Source organism: Alligator sinensis, unplaced genomic scaffold (genome assembly GCF_000455745.1).
Source record: "Alligator sinensis unplaced genomic scaffold, ASM45574v1 scaffold255_1, whole genome shotgun sequence".
In the NCBI taxonomy this organism is placed as follows: domain Eukaryota; kingdom Metazoa; phylum Chordata; order Crocodylia; family Alligatoridae; genus Alligator; species Alligator sinensis.
The window spans coordinates 1,431,473-1,442,714 of NW_005842270.1; the positions used below are offsets into that span (position 1 = coordinate 1,431,473).

General features: G+C 54.9%; 1 protein-coding gene across 2 annotated transcripts in view; it reads right to left on the reverse strand.

Moving 5' to 3' along the window:
• ZFPM1 (zinc finger protein, FOG family member 1) overlaps positions 1-11,118 on the reverse strand; it is a 75,427-nt gene extending 64,309 nt beyond the window's left edge. Inside the window, exon 1 of one of the 2 annotated variants that reach the window (XM_025209183.1) lies at positions 10,935-11,118. The gene's annotated coding sequence lies outside the window, so the exon portion shown is untranslated. Of the gene's footprint in view, positions 1-7,725; positions 7,814-10,934 lie in introns of those variants that run through there. The other variant, XM_006027883.2, reaches the window with a different exon arrangement.
• Between the last annotated feature and the right edge of the window lie 124 nt (positions 11,119-11,242).

The following is an 11,242-nucleotide window of genomic DNA, read 5'->3' on the forward strand; positions in this document are numbered from 1 at the left end:
AAGAGGCAGAGCTATTGGCTACTGAGCTTCACCTATCTCCACCATTATCAAGCCGTTATCAATTCAACCATCGCAGTGCAGTAATGGGGCCAGTTCAACTTTCCGCATTATCATAGGAGCTGAAACCTGCATGAGAGGCCTCAGCTGGGAGACAGAAAAGTGAGTAAGCGGCTGAACTTCACATTTTAAAAGCAAGGGAAGGGGGGGCGGGGGCGGCGACGAGAGGGAATAAAAGCCAGATGAATCAATTCGAGACCAAGAGAATTAAAGAGAAGCAGGTTGAAAGGCTCTGGGCTGAGCAGGCAGAGGGTGATGGTGCTCGGTTTCTGGAAGAAGAGATCTCAAAAGGCTCCATCTCAAGCCCGTCCTAATGACTCGTGCGAGGCTCGAGCAGAGCTGCTGGGTGCCGTGGCAGGCGCTTTGGATCCGGCATCTGCAGCCACATGCTTACCGGACGGGGTCAGGGGCCTCGTCCGTAATGGCTGTACAGTGCCGTGCACGCGGGGCTGGACACGGCCAGCAGTCGCTGCAGCAGGAAAGGTGGACGGAAACTCCTGGCTGACAGGGAGACAAGGGGCATGCAGCCTGGAAGAGGGCAGCCAAACACACCTGGGAGGGGAGGAAACCTGGGCTGTGGAAAACGGGATGGAGGAAGGACAGGGCGGGTGCGGAGAGCAGGTTGGCTTGACTTCAGCGGCTGCTGCAAAGCCGCCCTTCCTCGAGCCCGCAGAGAGGGAAGCGCCGCGTCCAGAAACCGTGCGATGTAGGTGTCACGTCACGACCCCGGTGGGTCGCCTGCCCACCACCGCTGCACCCTGCGCGGATAAACGCCCGCAGAAGCAGTCGGTCGGCGGTCTGCCTGGGACCCTGCACACACCAGTTACACTAAGCGTGCAACCGGCGCTTTCGGGTTGCACAGCTGGGCATCCGGCCACCCCCACAACCCCCCTGATGCACGTCACTAGTGCTTCTACACCTCTAGCGTGGAAGAGGCATGAGTCTGTGTGCTGGGGGAAAGATGCCAGATTTGCAATCCTGGAGACTAAGCTCATTATTTATCCATTAGGCCAGCGCAGCCCGGCCAGGGCTTCCTTCCTCTGGGGCCAAGAGCACGTCTCAACTTTGACCACCTCCGGGATGAGCCAGGAAGCGGGGCCTCCAGGGCCCCAAGCCCACATCCCTCCGACGAGGCCGCCAGCGAGGGGACCGAGTCCGTGTCAGCGGCGGTGGCAGAGTTGTGACAGGCACAGCCCCTGGGAAGGAAAACAAAGCCAAAAGGCATCTCCCGCAGGGTCCACGGGACAAACCTGAGGCTGGAGGGAGCTGTTACGTAGCCCAGCTGCTGGTGGTGCATTTAAACAAAAAACACTCCCTAGCCCCACACTCCTTTTCTAACCAAACGAGGCTAATTGAGGAGAATCCCAGGTGGGGATGGCACGGAAGAAGCAATGGGCTCAGCCTTTCCCCACCGCCCTCCAACATCAAACCCACAAGAATCAGGAAAAATAGTCGCGAGATGGGGTGGAAGAGCCCCAGGAGGAGACAAGGATGCTACCACATCAGAGAGGCCGTGCAAGCTGCTGCCTAGCCACGGGCTTCTTGCAACAAGTGGCCGGCTGTAAGAGAAACAGCCTTATTAGCGAGCTGCCCCGCAGAGCAGCGGGCGATCGTTAGTCACAGCAGGTCGTTATCCAGACTCTGCTTGAAACACCCATGCTCTCCCCGTTGCACGCTATGGCACAACAGCCCCGCCACTACACCAGAAGGCCCCTGCAGTGCTTGCCCCCGATGCCAGGACTTGGCTATGGAGCAAACATCTCCCACCGACCTCGGAGGCAAAGCGCAGGCTGCACCCAGCTCTATACATCTCGCTCAGTGCAAACAGCCCCGGGAGAGGGGTGCACAGAGGCGGCAGCGGGGCCCGCCAGTATTCAGGACTGGGCCCGCAATGGGAGCACGGGGAAGAGGGACAATGCCCTAGGAAGGTGCCATGTGTATGTAGCTCCCTACCGCAGGTGCCAGCCCTGGACATAGCTCCTCAGAAAAGCAACCAGAGCAATTGGGAAATTTGGTCCTTGCTCTCCCAACCTTCTCCTGCTCCATGCCCCCAGATCACGGAAGTCACAGGAACGGCAACGGCGGCATCGCATCCAAATGCCCTGCATCCAAACTCGCTGCTGCTCAGGCCAGCTCCGAAATGGAAACCTGGGCTGAAACGGCTCTGGGCGGCTGGGGCTTGATGGACACAGCTGCAGCAGAGATGGGACCGACTGCTCCCGTAGCCACCTGGGATGCAGGCGAATCTCCACGGGCAGTACAAGGTGCATGACACAGCCGAGTACTTCTCCTTGCAGCCAGGTGGGGACAGCAGGCCGCGGACGCGCTGAATCCATGTCAATCCCTAGCTCTCTCTCGGGAAGAAAAGGAGACTCGGGCTTTTTAATAAATTGCTGCGCTGACCACGCAGGAGATGAAATAAATATATATATATATATTTATCAGATTAGCAAATTAGAGAAAACGTGTTTCCTTTCTAGGCTCTTGAATGGGAGATGTCACAAAAATATGTCGATGTGTGAGAGAGAGGAGATAACGCATTATTTGGGAGGAAAGAGAGCCGTGGAAGGCTGTTATCTGCAGTGACTCATATGCACACACTCCTTAACCCTATTCCAGCCCAAGGTCAACAGTTACATTCCTTTCAGCATTTCATCCCTTCCAAAAAAACATGTTGCTACAGGAACAATGAGCCGTCTTTGCTGGGGCGCTGAACGGAAGGCAGAACTCTATTACCGCTGAAACACTTGAACTTTGCAGATAAACTATAAAAATCAGGCACTTCAGCATTGCCACTCTCAAAAAAAAAAAGAAAAGAAAAGAAAAGAAAATCACGAGGTGAGCAACCCTCTCGGGCCATGCTAAAAAGCAAGGCCTTTCGGGGACCCTTTTACCCGCCTGCTGGTTTCCAACTCACCTCCCAGGTTCTCTCTCCAGCCCCAGGCACTTGAAGCGTTCTTTTTAAATAGAGATAAAATTATCCCAGGAGTTGGTTCTTTAAGGGGGGAAATCATGCCAACTATTGCAAGAGCGGCTTGCACGAGGACTTCCAACGTTCAAGTTCTCCCTTCTGGCCTGTTTGCTTAAAAGCCATCTCTCTGCAGAGAACAGCCCCAGGACGGTGGCTGCTGGCCCCACGGAGGAGTTTCCTCTCTTTGGGAAGGGGAATGCCAGTTGATTATTCGAGTACAGAAATTGTGAATAACCACAAAAATCATAGAAAATGAGGGTTGAAGGGACCTCAGGAAGTCACATCTAGTCCAACCCCTGCTCAAAGCTGGACCAGCCACAGCTACATCATCCCAGCCACGCCAGGTCTTCAAACCCTCCAAGGATGGAGACTCCACGTCCTCTCTGGGTAACCTGCTCCAGTGTTTTACTACCCTCCTAGGGAGAAAGTTTCCTACTAACACGGCTTACCATCCAATTCCCATTATTCCTGGCCTGCCTGGGTCTCTCAGCACAGACAAGTCCTAGGACAAGGCTCAAGCACGTAGCTCCCAGACACAGGGGAAAGTGGCACAAGCGACACGACGTGACTTCACTGCTCTGCAAGCTGCGGCACCCAAAGGGGAGGTAGGCTCCTGCCTGCATCACGTAGGGTTTGGGCATTTTAGGCACAAAGGCTTCAACCTAAGGTCAGGTTTCTCCTGCCGGCAGCCCTTGCAGGGAGTAGCCTGGCTCTTCACAGACATCTATTAGCCCGCTGAGTCCCAAACCATGTGTTGCACCCTTCCTGGCACCATGAACCCTCCTAGCAAGTTCGCTCCCATCAAAGCCCGCGGTGATTAAACCAATTGTTGGGTGCAACCGCAATGTTCTTGGACAGCGCTCAACAGCAGTCACCTCGTGCAAGTGGGATCCAGCGTCCTCCCGGCTTTCTCTTTATAGTGCTTTGGTGGAGGGGAGAAATAAACCCTAATTGCTCAGTGCACGGGCAAAATACTCTCTGTGCATCTCACGCCGCCATGCACCAGGCAGATGTGGTAGGAGGGGGGAATCCAGGGCCTGGGAAGGATCTGGATCATCCAGTTTTCACCGTCAGCGCTGCTACACCCTTGAGGAAGCCTCGCTGCCTTCCAAGCCCCGACGGCGGAGCTGGCCAGCTCACAACTTGGCCACGGGGAATCGTGAGGCGGCTGTGTGATTCACAAAGGAGAACCAGACCTCACCCAGCGACGTGAAGGCTTTGGATCGGGACAGCGGCGCCCCGAGGGTCCTCCGGGGAGCCTGGCCGCAGCGAGGAAAGGTCACGACGAGCCAGGATGCAGCCTGACAACTGCTTCTTGTTATGGGCTGCGCGCGCCAGCGAGCTCCGGCACTGAGGGGGCTCTGCTCATCGTGCAGGGAGACGGGATTACAGGCAAATATTATGGTTGTGGGCATGCATTTAGAACAAAAACCACCCTCGCTATCGCACGCTAGTTTACTGCCGCGATCCGTCTCCTCGAAAGCTGCTCCCAGCCTCTTTGCCCCCTGCTTCTGCAACAGGATGGGGGTGGGGGAAGAAATTCTCCAGGAGCACACCAAATATCACTGCCCTTCCCTCCCATTGCGTGTTCAGCCTCGGTGGTGGAGGGCTGCCAAGGTGCGTTAGGGTTGAGCCTGGGTATACACGGAGGAGCCTCCCTGGTACTCATCAGGGGAGATGGGATGTCAGACAAAAATGCAAGTGCCTCCTCCCCAGGGCCCTGGAAGGGGCCGTGTGCCAGATCTGCTGCAATCCAGCTCGCCAGATGCTATGCAAATGCCCTCTCGACTGCATCATCCCCGTGCGCTCCTGCCAGGGAGCTGGGAAAGGGCATGTGCTTCGGCGCTCGGTGGAACAGGTTCTGCCAGCAGCAGGGCCTGGCGCTGCCAAGGGCTCACCGCAGGCAGACGGGCGATGGCCATCTGCATTCGGCTGGGTTCCTCCCCGCATTGCCGAGGCTCAGCGTGCAGGCCAAGCAAGCCATAAGAGAGCCGGCCTGGCAGGGCCATGGCCTCCCCGGAGCACACATCCATTGCACCAGTGGCTTCTTAGGAAGAACTGAGAAGTTTCCCCCTTGGCTTGTGTAGCTCAGGGATGGAGGAAGGGGCAGAGGAGGCATTTCCTCCTCGGACAGGGGCTCAGAAAGAGCCCAACTAATGCCCACACCAAGGTGGTTCCCTGCATGCACAACAGCAAGAAAAAGCCCTTGCAAGACACAGAAGAGAAGGGAGACAGCACGGACACTTGGGGCTGGTATCTGGTATACCATCATACAGAGGCGATGGATGGGCGCAGCTGGGCAAGAGCCTAAGGCAGCGGTTCTCAGCCTTTTTCAGCCCTAGGTGCTCCTTGGAAAGTGCCAGCTCTTCGTTTTCACTCGATTTTCGACTGCAGGAAAATAACCGAGCCATTCTTCAGCTGCACAAAAAACTCAGACAGCTCCCAGCAGATCGGAGCACTTTTAACACGCCGGATGCCTATTTGAAATCCCCGGGTTTATCTTGAGAGTCAGGTCTGTACCCCTATCACCGCTGGCATGGCGTGGCAGCCCTGAAAGGATCTCTAGGCACCCTGGGGTGCTGTGGTGCCCTGCTTGAGAATCACTGCCCTCAAGAAACCTAGATACGAGTTTCCCTTTCCTTTGGGATTGTTGTTTTATGGTAGCAGAGATCTCAGTTTGGGGTCAAGGCCCTTACACACACACACACACAGGCATGCATGCATCACTGCTCTGGAGGGCTCCTCAGCTAAAGCCAAGGCAGACAACGGATGAATTATTAGCCCCATTTTACAGACGGGAAACTGGTGTGCCAGGACATCCGTCCAACAGCCCTGGAGCAAATGGCAGCAGAACGAGGAACTCCATCCCACTCCCGATGCCCGACTTCAATTGCAAGACCACTCTCCCCCAGCCCATTCGGTTCGGGCCACGACCGGGCAGAGCCGCTTTCCGGAGGGTGGTTCATGCCTCCAGCAGCTGGTGCTCCGAGGCAGGGGGCACGGCACAGCATGGAGAGAGCCGGGGAAAATGCACGAGGCGGAACAGATTGATTGGCAGGGGACCGCCCGCCCATGGCTGCCAGGAGGGGGAAGGTTTCCCGGGGGGGACGGGCCGACGGATGCAACCCTCCTCCCATCAGCAGCCGGGCTGGGAAGAGACCTCGTAGGAGATGCAGCTGGATGGAGGCTTCCCACGGGACCTGCACGTGGTTGCCCTAGAGAGGACGCGGGCGATTGTGACGGTGCCCAGGAGGGTACAGCAGGCTGGGCCAGAGGGAGCTCCGGGGCCAAGCTTCAGGGAGAGCGAACGTGGAGGGTGAAGGGGTCCAGGAGCACAAAATGCCCTGGACAGATGCATGCAAATCATGGAGGGTCTTCGAAGGATTAACGCTCCGCTCCGAAGGGGAGAGCCCAGGGTTTTCCACGAGCGGGTCACAGTAGTTGGACAAGTCACTATGGATCGAGCCCTGCTTTGGACTTGCACTGATGGGCGCAACCCAGCTGCTCCCGGCAGTCCAGGCTACCAGATGGATGCTGGCTGCATTGCTCTCACGTGCACAGCTGGCTAGAGAAGCTGGATGCCTTAGCCATGCTCACTGCACGGACCGCTACGCTAGAGGGTGGGAGAATAAAACTATGCAGCTGGCTACAGAAGCTGGATGCCTTAGCCATGCTCGCCGCACGGACCCCTACGCTAGAGGGTGGGAGAATAAAACTATGCTGGTGCCAGCACTTCCAGGATCCCGCTCTGGGCATAGCGACTCCCTTTCTGCAGGCTCGTGGCAGGGGGGCACAGACAGGCACATAGGAGCGGTGGTGCCACAGCAGGTGACGGACATATAGGGACATCAGAAGCTGGATGCCTTAGCCATGCTCGCCGCACGGACCCCTACGCTAGAGGGTGGGAGAATAAAACTATGCTGGTGCCAGCACTTCCAGGATCCCGCTCTGGGCATAGCGACTCCCTTTCTGCAGGCTCGTGGCAGGGGGGCACAGACAGGCACATAGGAGCGGTGGTGCCACAGCAGGTGACGGACATATAGGGACATTCAACGAGGGCACACCCGCCACGCTCCAAGGCAGGCCACAGGAACGGTGCCCGTTCAACCAACTGGGCACGGAGAAGGGAAGCAGAGATCACAGGGGACCCAAGCTGCCACTTAGGAAGCGGGCAGCCAGGTTAGGAGCCTGCCCTGTCATACGTGGCATTTGACCCTCAAGCATCAGCGCTGCCCGTTCTGCAGCAGAGATCCCCTCCTTGCAGCCCCCCAGCTCCAGAAGGCAGGAGTCAGTACCCTCGCCCCAGATGCATGCCCAAGGCTTGCCCTGGTTCTCAACCCTGCTGGCCTCGAGGCCTTTTACACAGGCACAGACCTCTTATTTTGGAGGAAAAAAACCAGGGAAACCGAGGCACATCCCGGAAGTCGGACAGGGACAAGAGCCCAGATGCCCTACGCCTCGCGATCCCAGCATCAGGCCACCCCAGCCTGTGGGTGTGCAAGCACCAGAGAAGCATGCGGACAAGAGGGGGCCGCTCGCCACTCGCACACTCGGCACGGACCGAGAGAGAAAGTAAACACAATGAGCACGGAGGGCCGGAGGCGTGGTGGGAGGATCAAAAGCCGTGGGGTTACAGCAGTGGAACTAAAAATAGACTCCCGCCTGGCTACTGTAATCATTGCAAGAAATTCACTTACATTTCCAGGGCTCGTTAGAGCCGGCGTGAACGTGCACGCAGGCCAAAGGCCCGGCTCTCTCCCGCTGCAGCTCAGCTCAGCGCTTGCTCGTGCAAGCCAACGGCTACCGCGAGAACGGCTCAGAGCACACGGACCGATCCTGGAGACCTCAACTCCGAGGCAAATGCCTTGACATTGGTGGGGCATTGCAAGTAAAAGGAGTCGCCCGCAAAAGGCCGGCACATTTTGCACCCCAGAGAGGTAGGGATGCAATACATAACCTCCTCCCGCTGCTGTTGGAGTCAATCAGGCTACTTGCATTGCTTAGTTTTTGCAGGGCTGGGTCTAGGAACAACCGAGAAATTTAGGTGGAACAAGTGGAACAGCAAAAAGAGAAAAACTCACACACAAAAACCCAACAACCCAGGGGAGGCAGAGTCTAACAATGCAGATCAGGCTTGCTATCTGACACCATCTAATAGCAATTAAAGAATATCCACCCAGTCACCATGTGCTCCCCCACCTCCCCAAAACCTATTTGTTACACTTAGCAGAATGGCAGATAGCGATCAAAAAGAAAGAAAGAAAGAAAAAAAAAAAAAGACGGAGCCTTCTTCAAACTCATATGGCATCTGTAGTTGATAACAGCCACCAAGGGGAAAAATAATCTTCTGAATTAAGTTTATTTGACAGAGAGTCTGTGTGTGTGTGTGTGTGGGGGGGGGGATGATACCCAAATAATATAAATAAATCAAGTGTCCATGCCAGCTGACCCCTCCTCCCCCACCCCCATCAGATAATTAAAATGCCTGCATTAATCACATTTGCAATGGAACAAATTGTTGGAGCCCTTTTGCCTCCTCTTTTCAGTGTTTGTTATTGTAGCGAATCCTGCTCCAGTCTGGTTGGTAGAGATAAGAAACCCTTATCGCACTTGGCAATCTTTATCAGTATGGAGATCAGGCCCCCAGCTTATCACGAATTTACATCTACTGTAGCTGAAAGCAGAATAGAAAGGGGAAAAATAGAAAACACACACACACACACAACCAGGCAGGCCCCTGCAACTACTGTGAGAATGTGCACTTCGAGTTCATGTCGAAAAATACACACGCACACACATGTACAGAGCCACATCAGCTGCACACGATCAAATGTCCCGGTTTATCAATCCCCCTAATCTCGAGAGCCAGAACTGTAACTGCATGTGCAACAGAGCTGCCAAAGGGTTCACTCATTTGCTGTATGTGCCCGCGCTCCCGTGTTTGAAGTTAATAAATATAACAGGCTATCTGGGTTGGAGATCAGCTCCCTGTGCTTTATCAGCCGTTCACATCTATCTAACAGCAGAACAAAAGAGAGAGAGAGAGAGAGAGAAAGAGCCAGCAGCTGCATGGAGGTTGCTGTTATTTTCATGGCCTTTGACAAGCGCTGATGGAGGGGGAGGGGAACACCGACAACCTTCATCGCTCCTGGGATCAGATCCTCTATCGGAGGTGCACCAACCGCCCCCAGATACCTGGCTCTGGCCCGGACACAGGGCCTCGAAGCACTCACCACAAGGCTTTTCTGTGACACCAAATACAGGACACACCAGGCACTCCCCCCCTTGCTATCCCAGCCACCATCAGCTCCTGCTAACAATCCGCTTTTTAATGCCATAAACTCCAGAGACAGCTCAAGTTTAACCCAGACCCAAGCTACGACGAGGGCTGGAGGCAGGCGCCGTCAGCACCTTCACGGAAAGGCACGGCCCCCAGGATTTTTATGCTGCGAGGTAAGGGGTTGCGATATGTTGGCTCTTCCCGACCCCCTGGGTGCTGAAGACGCACGTCAGGATGGAAGGGGCTCGCCAACCTCAAAAGCCTCCCTCCGAAAAAAAAATGAACGGACAACGAAATGGTTAAATAATAGTCCAGGGCTGATCCTTGTCTTATCGCGCTTGGCAATCGCTGGAGCTCTGAGATCTCCCTTCTGAGCCTATCTGCTTTTCACATCAAGCTGAAGGGGGGGGAAGAACAGTCACGGAGGAAGATAAAATAAGCAGATATGAATCTGGGGGGAGGTTTTAATGCTTCAGCTGAGCTGACAGCAGCCTGAGCTCTGGGGAAACAGGTCCGGTTTGTCCATTACAGGAGTCCGGTTACCAGAACCCCGATCCAGGCGTACTTCCCTCTCCTCGGGGGAGTGCAGCAGAGCCGGCACCGTGTGCTATAGGTTTGCAACGACTGTTTTCATGTTGACACATACAGGAAGGGTTCCCAGCTTTCAGCTGCTAATCAGTTTTGGCCATCAGCATCAGCCTGAGATCAGCCTCCCACTTTATCATTTCTTCACATCTCTGAAGAAAGCACAAGAGGAAGGAGATACAAGCAGCCTTCAGTGCAGCTAATGCATTCAGAGCACTGCCCATCCTGGCAACATCACAATCCATCTTAAGATCACCTTTTACTCCTGATTAAGCAGAGTACGCCTCGCAGAGCTGAAAACAGATGCCCAACAATGGCTTGGAGAGCCCTGACAACTCCCGCAGACAAACTGGATGGAAAGTTTAAAAATCGAGCTTGGCACCGGCGGAGGCTGAAGGGCAGGTTTACATGTTATTAGCCGGTCCCCTTCTCAGCAGCGCCTTGGCGGACCTGAAAGGCGCTCACTTCCTGTCACAAAAAGAGTGTGTATCCCACACACTGAAATACACTTATCGCAAGGAAGATCAGCATTGTTATTTCAGCAGCTGAGCGCTCAATGCAGACGCTACCACTCGCCGCTCTATTAACTTCAGCTAATTAAAATGGGATCCTTCCAGAGGAGTCCAGCTTGTTTCCTAACTGCCGTGGAGAACAGCCCTGCCCAAGGCACGGCCAGCAGAAAGCTGCAGAAGTTGGAGAAAACTTTAAAAAAAAAATTGAGAGAGAGGCAAATAGAAGTTAAAAATACTTCTCTCCCTGCTAAGGTTTGGCACAACTTTATCAACCCCATGATCACCCCAGGCTGGTGAACAGGTAGATGCAGCTCACTACTGCAATTACTTCAAGGGGAAGATAAAGCAGTATTATCACACGGTGGCCAGAGTTACTATCCCCACATCTCTGCATTATCTCTGCCTTAGATCTACTGGTGGGGCGGGGGGAGGATGACAAAATAACTAACCCTGTCCCTGGGAAACGTGCCAGCCGTTTAGAGAATTTCCCGGGAATAAGCAACAATCATCTCTTTCATCTCTGCCAGACCTGAAATCAGATTCTCCTTGGTTGATCAATTTGGAGCCCTGGGAGAACGGATAATCCGGAGGCACTCTCATCAGCCAGCGGAGACTTGGACAGAGACAGAAATATCAAGTGATCCAACCGCAGTCTGGATCGGCTTTTTATCAGGACAGCGACGGGGTCTTCTCACAGTCTTGTTGGGGCAGGGAAGGGGAACTGGAGGCAAGAGGCAGCAGGGGAGGGAGAACCCCCCTGGGGAGCATCCTTGGAGAAGGTATAAATTAAGAAAGAACCCAGCAAGCAGAGCCGGGAGCCGGATAAAGTCCCCCCCC